Raw genomic sequence first — 13,246 nt, 5'->3', positions numbered from 1 at the left:
ATGCCTTTTCTTCTTGTAAACCAGTTTAACATATATTTCTAGCAAAAGTTCAAAAATAATATTATTTTTAGCCTAAAGATTCATTTTGACATAATAAGTTTTTTCTTTTTCACAAATTAATTCAAATGATATTAATAATGCCAGATAATCTACATAGACCTCTTTATACTATTGGAATCTTCCTACAAGTTTTCTTCTCAAAAAAAAAATATATATATATATATACATACATACATACATATATAGTACAGAAATTTCCAAAGTCCTGAATTTGGCCACATCATTTACCCCCAACAAATGTACCTGATGCAGTAAATAGATAAATGTGATACCCTGGGTCTGAGTCAGAGACAGAGGCCCAAATCCTGACTTTGTCAATTATCATCTTTGTGGATGTGAGAAGGTTAGTTAACCTTTTTCCACCTTAGCTTCCTCATTATCCTAATGAAGGATATTAGACTAATGAACCTCTGAGGTTTCTAAAAACTTCATAAATAAGTCGAAGGTAATTTTTGAAAGGGAAGATTGTTGGCAAATGGTTGAAGGCCACAAATAGAGAATAGGCTGGAGCTTTCCTGGAATGGTGGTCCTCAAGAGACACTCTCTAAAAGGAAAAGCTAGGCTCAAGGACTGCAGTTTCTGTATGGAAGCAACATGATTGGTGAGCCCTTGGAAGAGGTGACTAGTGAACAAAAAGTTTTAGTTTGTTGAATTTCTATCATCTAGGCTGGATAAATTAAGATTGAATGAATGAGAAGTATTGGGGAATACAGTTATAAAAGTAGGTTACAGTCATATTTAGTTGGGTCTTAAATGCCACTTTAGGAAACTGAGGCACACATTGTTTAATAGGGTTGCCTAAGAGCACTATAAATAAAAAAAAAGCTGGAAATTTAATTCAGCTAGTATTGATGAATCTAGAGAAGAAGATATAGTCAGTCCAGATTAAAAGACATATCTTCTCTGTAGCAAGCATGCATATTAACTAACCAGAGGTTGAATGACTGTGAGATTCATTGTATTCAAATAAGTAAATTCCTCTATGATTTATTCAGTGCCAAAATTTTAACAGTGTCAAAATGAGAACATTACCTTCATCTTGAATTTAAAAAAAAAAGTATAGGGAAGAGGAAGGATAGTATAATTCAATGAATCATATAACAGCATAATCCATTAAGACAATGAAGCCTACACTTTTCTTGGTGTATGTTAGATTGAAAAATGCCCCTGGAATATGTATTCATGCTGGATAAGTGATGAGAAGTCTGATTTGGAGCAAGATCATTTGATACTAGCTTTATATTATAATGTGTAAATCTAGCAGCCAAAATTAATAACACTTAAAGGCTTAAATGGCCCTAGGATAGATTGTTAACAGAAGACTGGTATAACTGTCAATATAAAGCTTTGGAACATTATTCAAAGAGACTTAGAGCAATTAACCTGACTTCATTCAACTGAATTTTTAGAGCACAAGAAAATGTTAGGAAAAATATCATGGCTAAAAAATGGAATTTCATATTATTTGGACACCCTGTCACTATAGATTAGAAATTAAATATAATTTAATCAAGCTTTACCAATCAATAAATAATCTGGAACATATAATTTATATAGCTATAATAAATGGGGAAATCATTTTTGAGTTTATATTCATATTTTTTCATTAATATTATTCTACAAGACCCTTAGCCTTGTTCAGAAATCAATGAATTGTTTGAATCTATAAAGCTTTCATTCATTTAAATTTAAATACCACCTTGAATTTAAGATGAATTATTCAATATGAATGGAATGAATAGTAAGTGAGAGATGTTGTGGCATAGTGGAAAAAGGCTGGAAGACCTAGATTCAAGTTTAACCTCTGACATATAGTAATCTAGCTATATGACCAGAAGCTAAGCATTTAATATCACAATGCCGCAGGCAATTCTCTAAGGTAATAAGTAACAAATGACTTGCTAATCTGCAGGCATTTGAAAATGTCCACATTGGAAATTTCCCTTATCTGTGAATTCATAAATTCTTGTCTCTACCTTATCCATGGGGGAAAAGTAAATATAAAGGCAGATAACATGAAAATGTTAGATTTTAAATTAAACTATAAATGGCATTTTTTTCAAATTTAATATTTTTATTTTGATATTTTCAAGGAATATTTTATTTAAAAAGCTTCATTCTGAGACTTCACACTACTTTTCTCCCTAAACTTTTCTCTGATTTTTATATACTGAAAACCACATGGCAGTTGTACATATGACTATGTGTACTTTAAAAAAAATTTATATTTACTTTTCTCTCACTTCAGCTTACAGCCCATTGATAGAGCTTTATGAAGGACATGAAGACCTGTATTACCAAAAATAAGACAAAATCTAGAGGAACCAAAAGTCAAAGCAAGTCAACAAACATTTAAGTACCTATTGTTTACCGGGCAATTTACTAAGCTCTGGGGATGTAAAGAAAGATTTTTTTTTTTAAAGTTATGTTATAAAGGAGCTCATAGTCTAATAGGAAAATAATAAAATATTTCTCCATATAGAGATATGACATGTGACTCATTAAAAATACAAAGTCTTTTTGTTTGTTTGTTTACCACAAATTTAAGTATGAAAGTATACTGTAATCATAGCCAATCTTATTTTGTAATTATTCTCAGTGAATAAGGCATTTCTTAAGCAGAATCTACAACTGAAGTTATTCATGGTCAGTCATTCAAAAGAGCGTAAGTTTTTTGTTTTGTTTTGTTTTGTTTTCCATTTAATGTTTTTCTCAGTGTGTCCTTTAGGTAGCATTTGGTGTACATTTTACCAAAATTTCATTTCAACAGAAGCAACACAATCTCATAACAGGGAGATAGCATCTAATAATTACTCAACTGATGTGAATTATTCAAGATGTCAACTCTTTAAAATGAGCAAAAGCAGAAATTTTACTATCCAATAAGCTTAGCATTTAAACTTTAAAACTTGTATGTGGTCCATTTAATTCAGTCTTTAGTCTGAAGATTGTTTAAAATGCAAATTCATTCCAAATGTATTTCAGGTACTTCTTGTATTTTCAAACAATCAGTAAACTTATTTTATAATGAATTTTGCTTTAAATCACAAGAAACAAACACATCTCACCTACATTCTTTAAAAAAAAAAAAACTGTTACATATTTATTTGATTGAAATTCTTAGTGAATTGAACATTCAGGGGTTTTAAAAATACCTGACAAGTACTGTAGAGCAAATATAGGCCATGTCTCTATAGACAAGGAGGAATTTTTCAGACTTTTATTTGAGACAAATATTTTCCTTTTCTTCCACTTTTTGCTTATCTACATAAAAAAGTAGAATTTAAATCTTTCTTCTAATAAAACAATATATTTTTTAAACATTTGGCTAAGACAGGTTAGATCTTTTGTGGCTTTTTCAAGTTGTAACATGCAGAATTGTCATAACTTAATTCAGATACTCTGGGTCAATCCGGTTTTCAAAGGTATAAGAGGAATTATAATTAGAAACTTTTGTATTTATGACAAACAGAAGAATTGGTTGGAGCTCAGACACTGAGCTGGGGAGGAGGATTCATCATCAAGATACTATAAATCTATTAATAGGGACCAACTTCCTCCCATTCCCACTCCTTGGGATGAAGTCACTTTTGCTTGAGGGTAGGACCAGACAGGAAAAACAAGGGGACCCCTTCAGGACAGAGTTTCTGGGGGTTCAGGAGGATTCTAAATTTTTCCATCTGTGGTAAAGTCCATAGTTCATCTATTTTCTCTGTCCTTAAAATGGAAATACTTTTTGCCTCAGAAAATCAATTATTAGTGATGTTCATCACTTTATGACTATCTCTGCCTGAAGGAATTCTGACCAGCTGACATTCAATAAGTAAGTGGAAACTCTCTCAAATCTCAACATCACTGGCTTTTCTTTGAACAGAGGAGATTTTTCCTTGCAGAAATATGGAACAATATATTCATATCCTACAGTTGTCTACTAACCTGAGAACTAATTCTCAAAGTATCAGCATATGTCCACCTCTTTGTTGGAGCTCAGTGATAACTGGACTGGTGTATGTTACCTCAACATTGGCCATTTGATTTATGGTAGAACTGGATTCAGCAATCCCAGTAATGACACTACTGTTTTACCATGACCATAGTAAGTCCTTTAACCTCAGTTTCCTAATCAGAAAATGATGATACTAGTACTTTCAATACCTTAATTTACAACCAGAGTTGTAACTGGCACAAGGCCATAAAGTTCTGCCCTAGGGCACTAATAACCAGAGACTTATACTTCATTCTCTTGTTGATGATTCTAGTTGATACAAGGTAAAAGAAGCCTCTGCAAAGATCTGAAATGGGAAGGGAGAACCTTAAAAGTAAGCTCCCTCATTTCCCTGATTTCACCCTATTACACCACTCTCCCAGAGCTGACTTTCCTTATGGGCATACTGGCACAAATCCCTGATCTGAGTGTGGTGACTATGGTTCTCTGCCCTGATAACCTGTACCATGCTGGTTATATAGAATATATAGCCCAGACTGGCCTCTGGGTTTCCACTACACACATACCTATTGCCTAATCCTTCTTCCCAGTAGAATTTATCCAAGTTGCTATATATTATGAATCAGATCACAAATGGATTATCAGAAAGAATCCTGCTAATGTGCATCAAAATTCTGCCTTGTTGTGGTATTTTTTTCAAAATTTTCACAACTGGCAGCAACCAAGCATATTCCTTTAGGGGGAAAAATAATGATTTTTTTCCCAGACTCTAATACAGAATTGTCAGAAATACTACTTGTTAGGCTGCTAGAGATTGGAGTAGCCAACAACCCTAGAAAGCCTAACCTTCCCATCCTTTTACTGAAATTTTATTTTATGAAGCCATATAGAACATTCATTAAGACATTATAACATGACATCCTGTGCTAAGTACTTTGTATGCAAATAAAAGGAAACAAGATGGTTTCTGCCTTCAAGGAGCTCTGGATATCAATATAAGTTGTAGTTATGGAATATCTGAGGATCTGTCATCAAAGTCTTGCTCTTTTAGGGTTGTTTTGTATTGTCTTCTCCCTTAGAATGTGAGCTCCTTGATGGCAGACACCATCTTTTTTTTTTAAACCATTTTAAAAAAAAATCTAGCAATGAGAAGCTGGAAAGAATAAATATAGTAATTTAAGAAATAAAAAAACTCACCAAGGGGTTGTTGCAATTACCAAGGCTGTAAATGACAGAAATTTAGAATAGTGGAAAGTATTTATTAAAATTATTAAAAATACATATAATAGGAAGAGGAATATCCTCAAAACTGAGGATAGATCAATTTATAATGTCTATTCAGCATAATCTAGAGAGTATAGACGGTATTAGGGGAAGTGTGATATCCCCATATATTTACTCAGCAAAGGTTGGGGTGAAGAGAATCATATCTCTTTTTTGTCCACTTCTCCCTTGTCTATTTCCATTTTGCTATTGGCATTCATTTTATGAAATTTGGTCAGTGCTGCATGGGTGTTCATTTTTGGTGTTCATTTGATCAGCACCCCATTATGGTGCTAGGTTTGCAGGTATAAGGCAAACTTTCTTTGAAATATCAGATGATGGAGAATGACATATCCAGGATCTAGAGTCTGTGTCTTCTTACCTCCCCAATGTACATCCATGAGAATCACTGACATTTCTAAAGTATTTTCAAAAAACTAAAACTATAGTGATGTGGGAAAGATGCCTATCTTTGATTCCCAAACCCCTCTAATGAATGTAATTGCCCTTTGACTCACAAATCCTGGTCCCTTTGAATTCCAAGAGAAGATCCGGACTTGTCCTAGCCCCATCCGGATCTGAGCCAACTTTGGGGCTACACCCAAAAGCCCCTCAAGGTAAGTCTCCTATTATAAAAGGGCCATGCTGGGAACCCCTCTTTGCAGAGATTCCAAACATGCTAGCCATGTGAGGACCCTCTGTCCAGTGCCCTCCTTATCTCTACCTTCACCTATCTCCTTATTTTCAAACTCAATAATAAACCTCTTTTACCAATCTAGCTCTCCGGGCCAATAAATTCCTTTATTGGGAACTTGTGCTACTAGACCTCATTTACCGCTGTATCTTTACACCGATCCAAGGGGGTTGCAGGGGATCTTTGCTTGACTTCCTGTACCCCAAACCTGCCACTAGACCTCAACTAAACCCTAATTTCATTTAGGTACCCCAAATCTAGACCTCAACATTAGTACTTTTAAAACTAATCAGGGGAAAGGATTATGGCAAGATGGAAGTGTAGGTCAGAAAACGTTCAGCTTTCCAAATTTCCTTCACAAAATAAGGCAGAACTTCTTGGAGCAGCAAAAATAAACACAAGGTAAAGCAGTTATCCTCTGAAGACAATCTGAGAAGACCCAAGGGAAGAACTGACCTCCAGTGATGAAAGTTCAGTCTGAGTGAAACACAAACGCCTCAAGGCCAACTCTGTGGAATCAGCAAAAAATAAGCCCTTGGGGCTTCTGGGAGAGAAGCAACCTCAGCTTTAGAAACTTCCTTTTTGTGGTCAGGATCTGACAGCTGAGTAAAAAAATGAAGAATTTTTCAACTTCAAGGAACACCAAGCACAGCTAGGCTGAGCAGACACATACTGTGCTGTGGGGTGAAGGAGCTAGCACATGAAGAAGGGACCCCGAAACTCTAAAACTCCTTGAAGGAGAAAATCTTCAACTCTGCCTCAGGGAGGGACCTCACCTGCCCAAGGGAAACAAGACAAACAGTTTCATTCTTTTATCTAGTTGGGGTTGGTTCATTCCTGAGCAAAAGAATTCCAACCCTATTGAATTAAAGAAACTCATTCAATTCTATTCAAATTCCAGCTCTAGCTGAAACCCAGCCCAACTAAGACCCAATATAACAGCTTTCTTCAAGAAAGGTCCTTTGCAGATGAATCTTGGTAGCTCACTCAGCTGTCAGGACTTTCTGTCCACTAAGAACTGAATTCTCAGTGCAAAATTCCATTTTCCATAGATTTGCTATTATAGAAGTCAGTGTCTTGGTAAACCGATTTCTATCTGTTTATTATAAATATAAATGAAATTTTATATTTATTTCATATATTTCATGAAATATTTCATATAAATGAAAGTTTATTTTGCAAATAATAATTCGGGAATGAGTGAATTCTTTCACTCCTAAAACCTATGGCCGATTTAAAGGAATTTTTAACAAGTCTCTTATAGTCACTAATCTAGACCACTCAAACAGCATAATCACACATACCTAGTTAGTGCAGTAGCAGAGGGGAGGACACCATGTGTTGCTGTGAGCAGTAGCATTATTGTGGGGTCCCTGGTTTCAGGTCTGGGGCAGAGAGAACATCTGTATTTTGCAGCTATTTGAGAGCCCAAGGAGAGCCCAAACTTGTCCCCTAGTCTGAGTCCCTCAGAAAATAAAAGTTTAGAATGACCAGAGAATTAGGGCATCATGTCCCCTACCATGGGACTACAATTTGATTGCAATAATAGTAGCTAAAGACCTAAATAAATAAATAAATGTGATTAAGCAAAGGAGAAACAACGGAACCCTAGATAATTACTATGGAATAGAAAAGATCTGGGTTTATATTTTGAGGAAGATATTGGAGCTAAGAAAGAATTTTTTTTTTTTCCACGAGAAATGTGCCAATGGTCCCAAGCAAAAAAAAAAAAAAAAAAAAAAAAAAAAAAAAAAAAAAAAAAAAAAAAAAAAAAAAAAAAAAAAAAAAAAAAAGAAAACAAAAGAAAAAAGAAAAAATAGTTCTTGGAAGAAATTAAAAAGAGCTTTAAAATGCAAGTAATATAGATTGAACTAAAAGTAGAAAAAAAGAGAGCAATCCAAGAAAATAAAGAAAATTATGACACAAAAGTTAGCCAATTTAAAATAATAAAAATCTTTAGAAAGAAAATAATTCCTTAAAAACTATAATTGAATACAAAGAAGCTAATGATTCATGAAGACACCAAGATATCATAAAATGAACTTAAAAGAATAAAAGAATGCAAAGTGAAACATTGCATCAGAAAAACAATTTATCTGGAGAACCAATTTAGGAGAAATAATATAAGAATAGTTGGACTACCTGAAAATTACAATTAAAAAAAAAGAATCTTGATACCAAAGAAAATTTCCCTGAAAGTCCAGATCAAGAAGACAAAGGCAGAAAAAGAAAAAAAATCCACAAATCACCACCTGAAAGAGATCTCAAGAAGAAAACTTATAGCAGTATCATAGCCAAGTTTCAAGGTTACTAGCTTATAGAGAAAATATTGGAAGCAACAAATAAAAAGCAATTTAAATATCATGAACTACAATAAGGAAAATGTAAGACCTAGAAGCTACTACATTACAGGACCATAGGTTTTAGAATCTGTATATTCCATAGAGAAAAAGATCTGGGGTTATAAAACAAAGGGTAACTTCCCCAGAAAAGGTAAATATGTGAGAATGTGAAAAAAAATGGACATTTAACAAACTTAAAAAGATTTTTAATGGATTTTGTTGTTGTTGTTTATGTTGTTGTTGCTTTTTACACTAAATCCAGAGCTTAAGGAGAAATTTGACATATAACATCCAGGAGAAATATAAGACAAATATTCAAGACCATTTATAAGGGACTCAATAAGATCAAATTGTTTACTTTATATATGTGAAATATTAGCATTATTCTAGACATTATTGTCATTATTTGGGAAGTTTGAATAAAAGACTTGGACTAAATTGAATATGATTGAGGGATTCTAAAAAATAAAAGTATGTAGGGAGAGATAAAAGTCAGTTATTACTTCATGCAAATAAGGCATAAAAGGAAAAACTGATATCAAAGAGACAAGTAGGAGAAATACCAGGCAGTGCAGAAACTTTACTCTTATCAGGATGAGCTACAGAAGAATGTGTGTATATGTGTGTATGTATATAAACATGTATGTGTGTATATATTCATACATAAATATACAAACACATATATGGGTATAAAAATCAAAAGTAAAAAATAGAGAAACTATAATCTGTCAGCAACATTATTCAATATTGCTTTAGACCATTTAAATCATCTACACAGTATAAAATACCTGAGCATATACCTGCCAAAACAGATAGAGGAACTATATGAACATAAACATGAAACACTTTTTATAAAAATAAACTCAAATCTAAATTTTTGAAGTAATATTTATTATTCATGAGTAGGTAATGCCAAAAATAATTTTAAAATGGCAATTTTATCTAAGCAATCTGTTCAATGTCATCACAACTGAGTTACATAAAAAATTTATTTTACTGAATTAAGAAAAAAATAATAACAAAATGAATTTGAAAGAGCAAAAGGTCAAGAACTTTAAAGAAACTAGGGGGAAAAAAAAGATGTAAAGAAAGTATATTCAATAGCATCAAACCTGTATTATAAAGTAGAGCATCATTGAAAAATAAAAATGACTTTGATTATTTTACATGAAAATTTTCTTGTGTAAATTAAACCAATATGGACAAGAGTAGAAGGAATGTAGAAAATTAGAGGGAAAATACTTCCTTAGACAATCTCTCAGATAGAATGTGGTTGAATTGGAATATTGCTATGGTTTATGACCTGATGAGCCAGTTGATTTAGAAAAACATGATCAATGAAGGAAGATGCTATCCACAATCAAAAAAACAAATGATAGGTGGAAATAAGCATAGTATGGTCTTACATATATGTGTGAGTATGTATGCATATATTTGTATATGTTTATAGATATCTATGTACATATGTGTGTTTGTATGTAATTTACCAAAAATAAATAAAAGAAAATAAAATTAATCAAGGAATGTAAGGGTAGTTGATTCTAGCCCAGAAAAGTGTTTTACAACCAAAAGGTGCTTATTCCAAGGTTTAAATAAAAATGCAATCTATGTTCCAGGTGACTAATGCTTCCACTTTTATTAACTTTTATCTATGCTAATTAAACTGCCTATGCATGTAATAAAATTGTACAGAGTATACACAAAACTGACCTTCTTGATTCTTTCTAGCCATCCATTTGTGCCTGACTTAGTGCTGAAGGGACTTGGTATTTTAGGATAGGAAGCAGTCTCCTATTAGCTGCTGACTCGAAAGAGATAATGACTCAATAGTAAATATGGATATTTTTAAATGAAACAAACTCATTCTCAATGTTCTCTTCCCTTCAAACTTCAGAATCTTTCAGGTTTTATTTAGAGACAAAACAACTCAGAATCTCTAAAGGGTGGGGGAGGTCGGCTTGCCCTATTTATCATCTACCATGGTGATGAATATATGACAGATATATGCCCTATGCAGATAAATCTGATCCTAAAGCTAACTTTTGGCCTACTTTTGCTATGTCCTAATCTTAGGCTGGCAGGTGAATTTATGAATTCGAGAGGCCCAGGAGTTCTGAGTCTTCTGTTTGGAACTGACTTTTAGACAGAGGAGGATTGTGTGGCAACTGTTGCAGTGATTTTAGAGAAGCTGGCTGACTACCAACAAAAGGATGGTCTCAGACCTGGCTTGTTTCACAAGAAGGCATGGACCAGGAATTATTTGCATAATGCAGAGCTGAGAGGAAATGTGAAATGTCTATTTGGCATCTCCACAACTTCTGAATTTTCTGACAAAGTTGTAGTATCTACCTCCCAAGATATTGTAGTCTATACAAAATTCACAATCTAAACTTTGTATAATTTGTCTTTAGGAGATTAGAGTGAGAGATTAAAAATTCAAAGAGTAGGAAAAAAAAAAGGAAGCCTGATCTTCCTCTCAAAAGAGAACAGTTTCTCTTGAGAATGTACTTTGAATAATCCCAGTTTTTAATTTTAGGTTTTTTTTTAAAGGAGCATTTTATAATTTCCACTAAAAAACTATAACTGGATTCTCAAGTATTTTAAATCGTTAAAATGACAAGAATCATCCAAACATATTTAAACCACCAAATTAACTATAGTGTTAAGGGGCACTAAACATATTCTAAGAATTCTGTGCAGCCTTTGAGGTTTACAAGAAGATGATTACATTAAAGTTAAATAATACAATAATTTTTACAATCATTATTTTATAGACTGACAAATATGAACTTTGATATAGATTGAAATCCATTATCTTTGGTAAGGAACATTGATTCATTAGACCAAGAGAGAAGATTAACACAGCACCATATTTTAATAAGCAATGTTACAAAGTTTCAGTTATTAAAAATTCAAAGAGGTTAACACTTTAGATATCAAAAGAGCAAACTGTCAATTGATTAATGGGAGGTAAAGGGTAAAACGTGCAATGTTGAGCTTTCAGAAATCCAATTATTCCTGTAACTATGCATACATTAAACAGTCATATTTTATTGCTGTCCCATGCCTCACTTGTCTTGCTGCCTCTTATCAAACATCCTGTTTGCATTTTAATTGACTCGGGAAAGAGCTGGAGGAAAAGGGAAAGTAGGAAAATTAAAGTACTTTAAAAAAAAAAAAAGTACAAATATATATAGGTAAGGTTCTCTTTTATATCATTGTTTTAAATCACCTTATGTCAGATAGATCCTTTACACATTGACCCTTTAAAGCTCATCATTTCTATGCACAAACACAACTTAGAAATGTTTCCATCTCCACTTTTATGACATTTATTATAGCTTTTTGCATATCATTACTTCCTATTAGTTTGTTAAATTCTTCAGACCAAGAACCACAAATTATTCTTCTTAGAAGATCCCAGAGCGTCTGGCACAATGGCTTCTGCATAGTTGAGTTTTTTTAGTAAACACACAGAGGTTGTTGCTTTTCCTTTGTTCTCAAAGAAGACATTGACATCAGAGAAGTGATACTTTGACATACAAATTAATTGGATATAAGTGAGGGATGGGTGTGCAGAGTTGTCCGCCTCAGTTTCTCCTGTGAAGCTCTTTTGGTTTATTGGCCAGATATAGATCAGGAAGACTAGATATGGTCCTGGATGTGTAGGAGATCATGGTCTTTTTATAAGCTAAAGTCTTTTACAGGTCTTAGTTTGAGTGAGGCAATGCCCAATCTCTGATTAAGGTTAAGTAAGAAATGAGGCAAATAATGATCTTTTTAACACTCTCCCCACCCCACCCCCCACACTCCCACCGCCACACAACTATCTATCTCTCTGTGTATCTAAGTATCTATGTACCTAGGTATCTAGTTATCTATGTATCTGTGTATCTATGTATATATCTATCTATCTATCTCAACTTGGAAGAGGAAGACCCTCAGAATTTCTGGCCAAAATAGAAACGACTGCTATATGCATTGAGTTTGAGCCAATCAGGGCACAAATAATAAATAAGTGGGGCTTGACCTAGGACCTATTTTTTGCCAATCATTGATAACCAGAATGATCTGGGTTTAAGGCTAAAGCTCATAAACTCCAAGATATCTTTGGAGATTTCAATCTTCAAAATTTTAGATTCCTTTGGGAAGAGCATCCATAGGTAAGGTTATGAATATCTTATGTGGACAGGGGGAAAGATAGGGAAAGAAGAAGAAAAAAGAGAAAAGAAAATTTTAATTCATTGCCTTCTTCAGTCCACGAACTGCAAATTATTATTCTCAGATAACCCTAGAGCATCCAGCATAATGGCCTACATGCAGTAAGTTTTCAATAAACATACCTAACATGAATGAATGAACTAAATCGTGCTATGTTCCAAAATAAGAAATCCATTTCTGGGGGCAGCTAATTGGTGCAGTGAATAGAGCACCAGTTCTGAAGTCAGGAGGACCAGAGTTCAAATTTGGCCTCAGACACTTAACACTTCCTAATCACTTAACCCCAATTGCTCTCAGGATAAAAAAAAAAAAAAAAAAAAAAAAAAAAAAAAAAAAAAAAAAAAAAGAAGGAAATTTCTTTTAAGCAACAAAGAATGCAGACTTTTGATGAATTTGTGTACTCTGACTATATTCGTAACCTCATAATGTAGAATTCTTGATCTAATGGAGACATCTTTTTCCTTTCTCTGAACATTATATATTTCAGGGTAAAATAAGTAAAAAAATAAATAAATAAAAAAACCAACTCATTGTCCTTGTTCTTATAGGTGAATCTTTTGGGTCAAGCAATATATAGGGTTTCTAAGTTAAAAAGAAAACATTCCACATAAATAAAATAAGTATATAAATAGCAACAAAAATGTACATATTTCTGTATCTTCAAATAGGTGAAACTAGTCACATATTCATGCAAATACATATTAGGGAGAGGAAATTTTC

At 33.2% G+C, this 13,246-nt stretch overlaps 1 protein-coding gene across 3 annotated transcripts in view; it reads left to right on the top strand.

The window, feature by feature from the left end:
- The window catches only part of SPAG16 (sperm associated antigen 16), a 1,146,423-nt gene that overhangs the window by 909,709 nt on the left and 223,468 nt on the right, over nt 1-13,246 (top strand). The gene's annotated exons all lie outside the window — the stretch shown is intronic.

Source organism: Sarcophilus harrisii, chromosome 3, assembly GCF_902635505.1.
Source record: "Sarcophilus harrisii chromosome 3, mSarHar1.11, whole genome shotgun sequence".
Classification (NCBI taxonomy): domain Eukaryota; kingdom Metazoa; phylum Chordata; class Mammalia; order Dasyuromorphia; family Dasyuridae; genus Sarcophilus; species Sarcophilus harrisii.
This window is presented reverse-complemented; position numbering and strand designations above follow the sequence as displayed.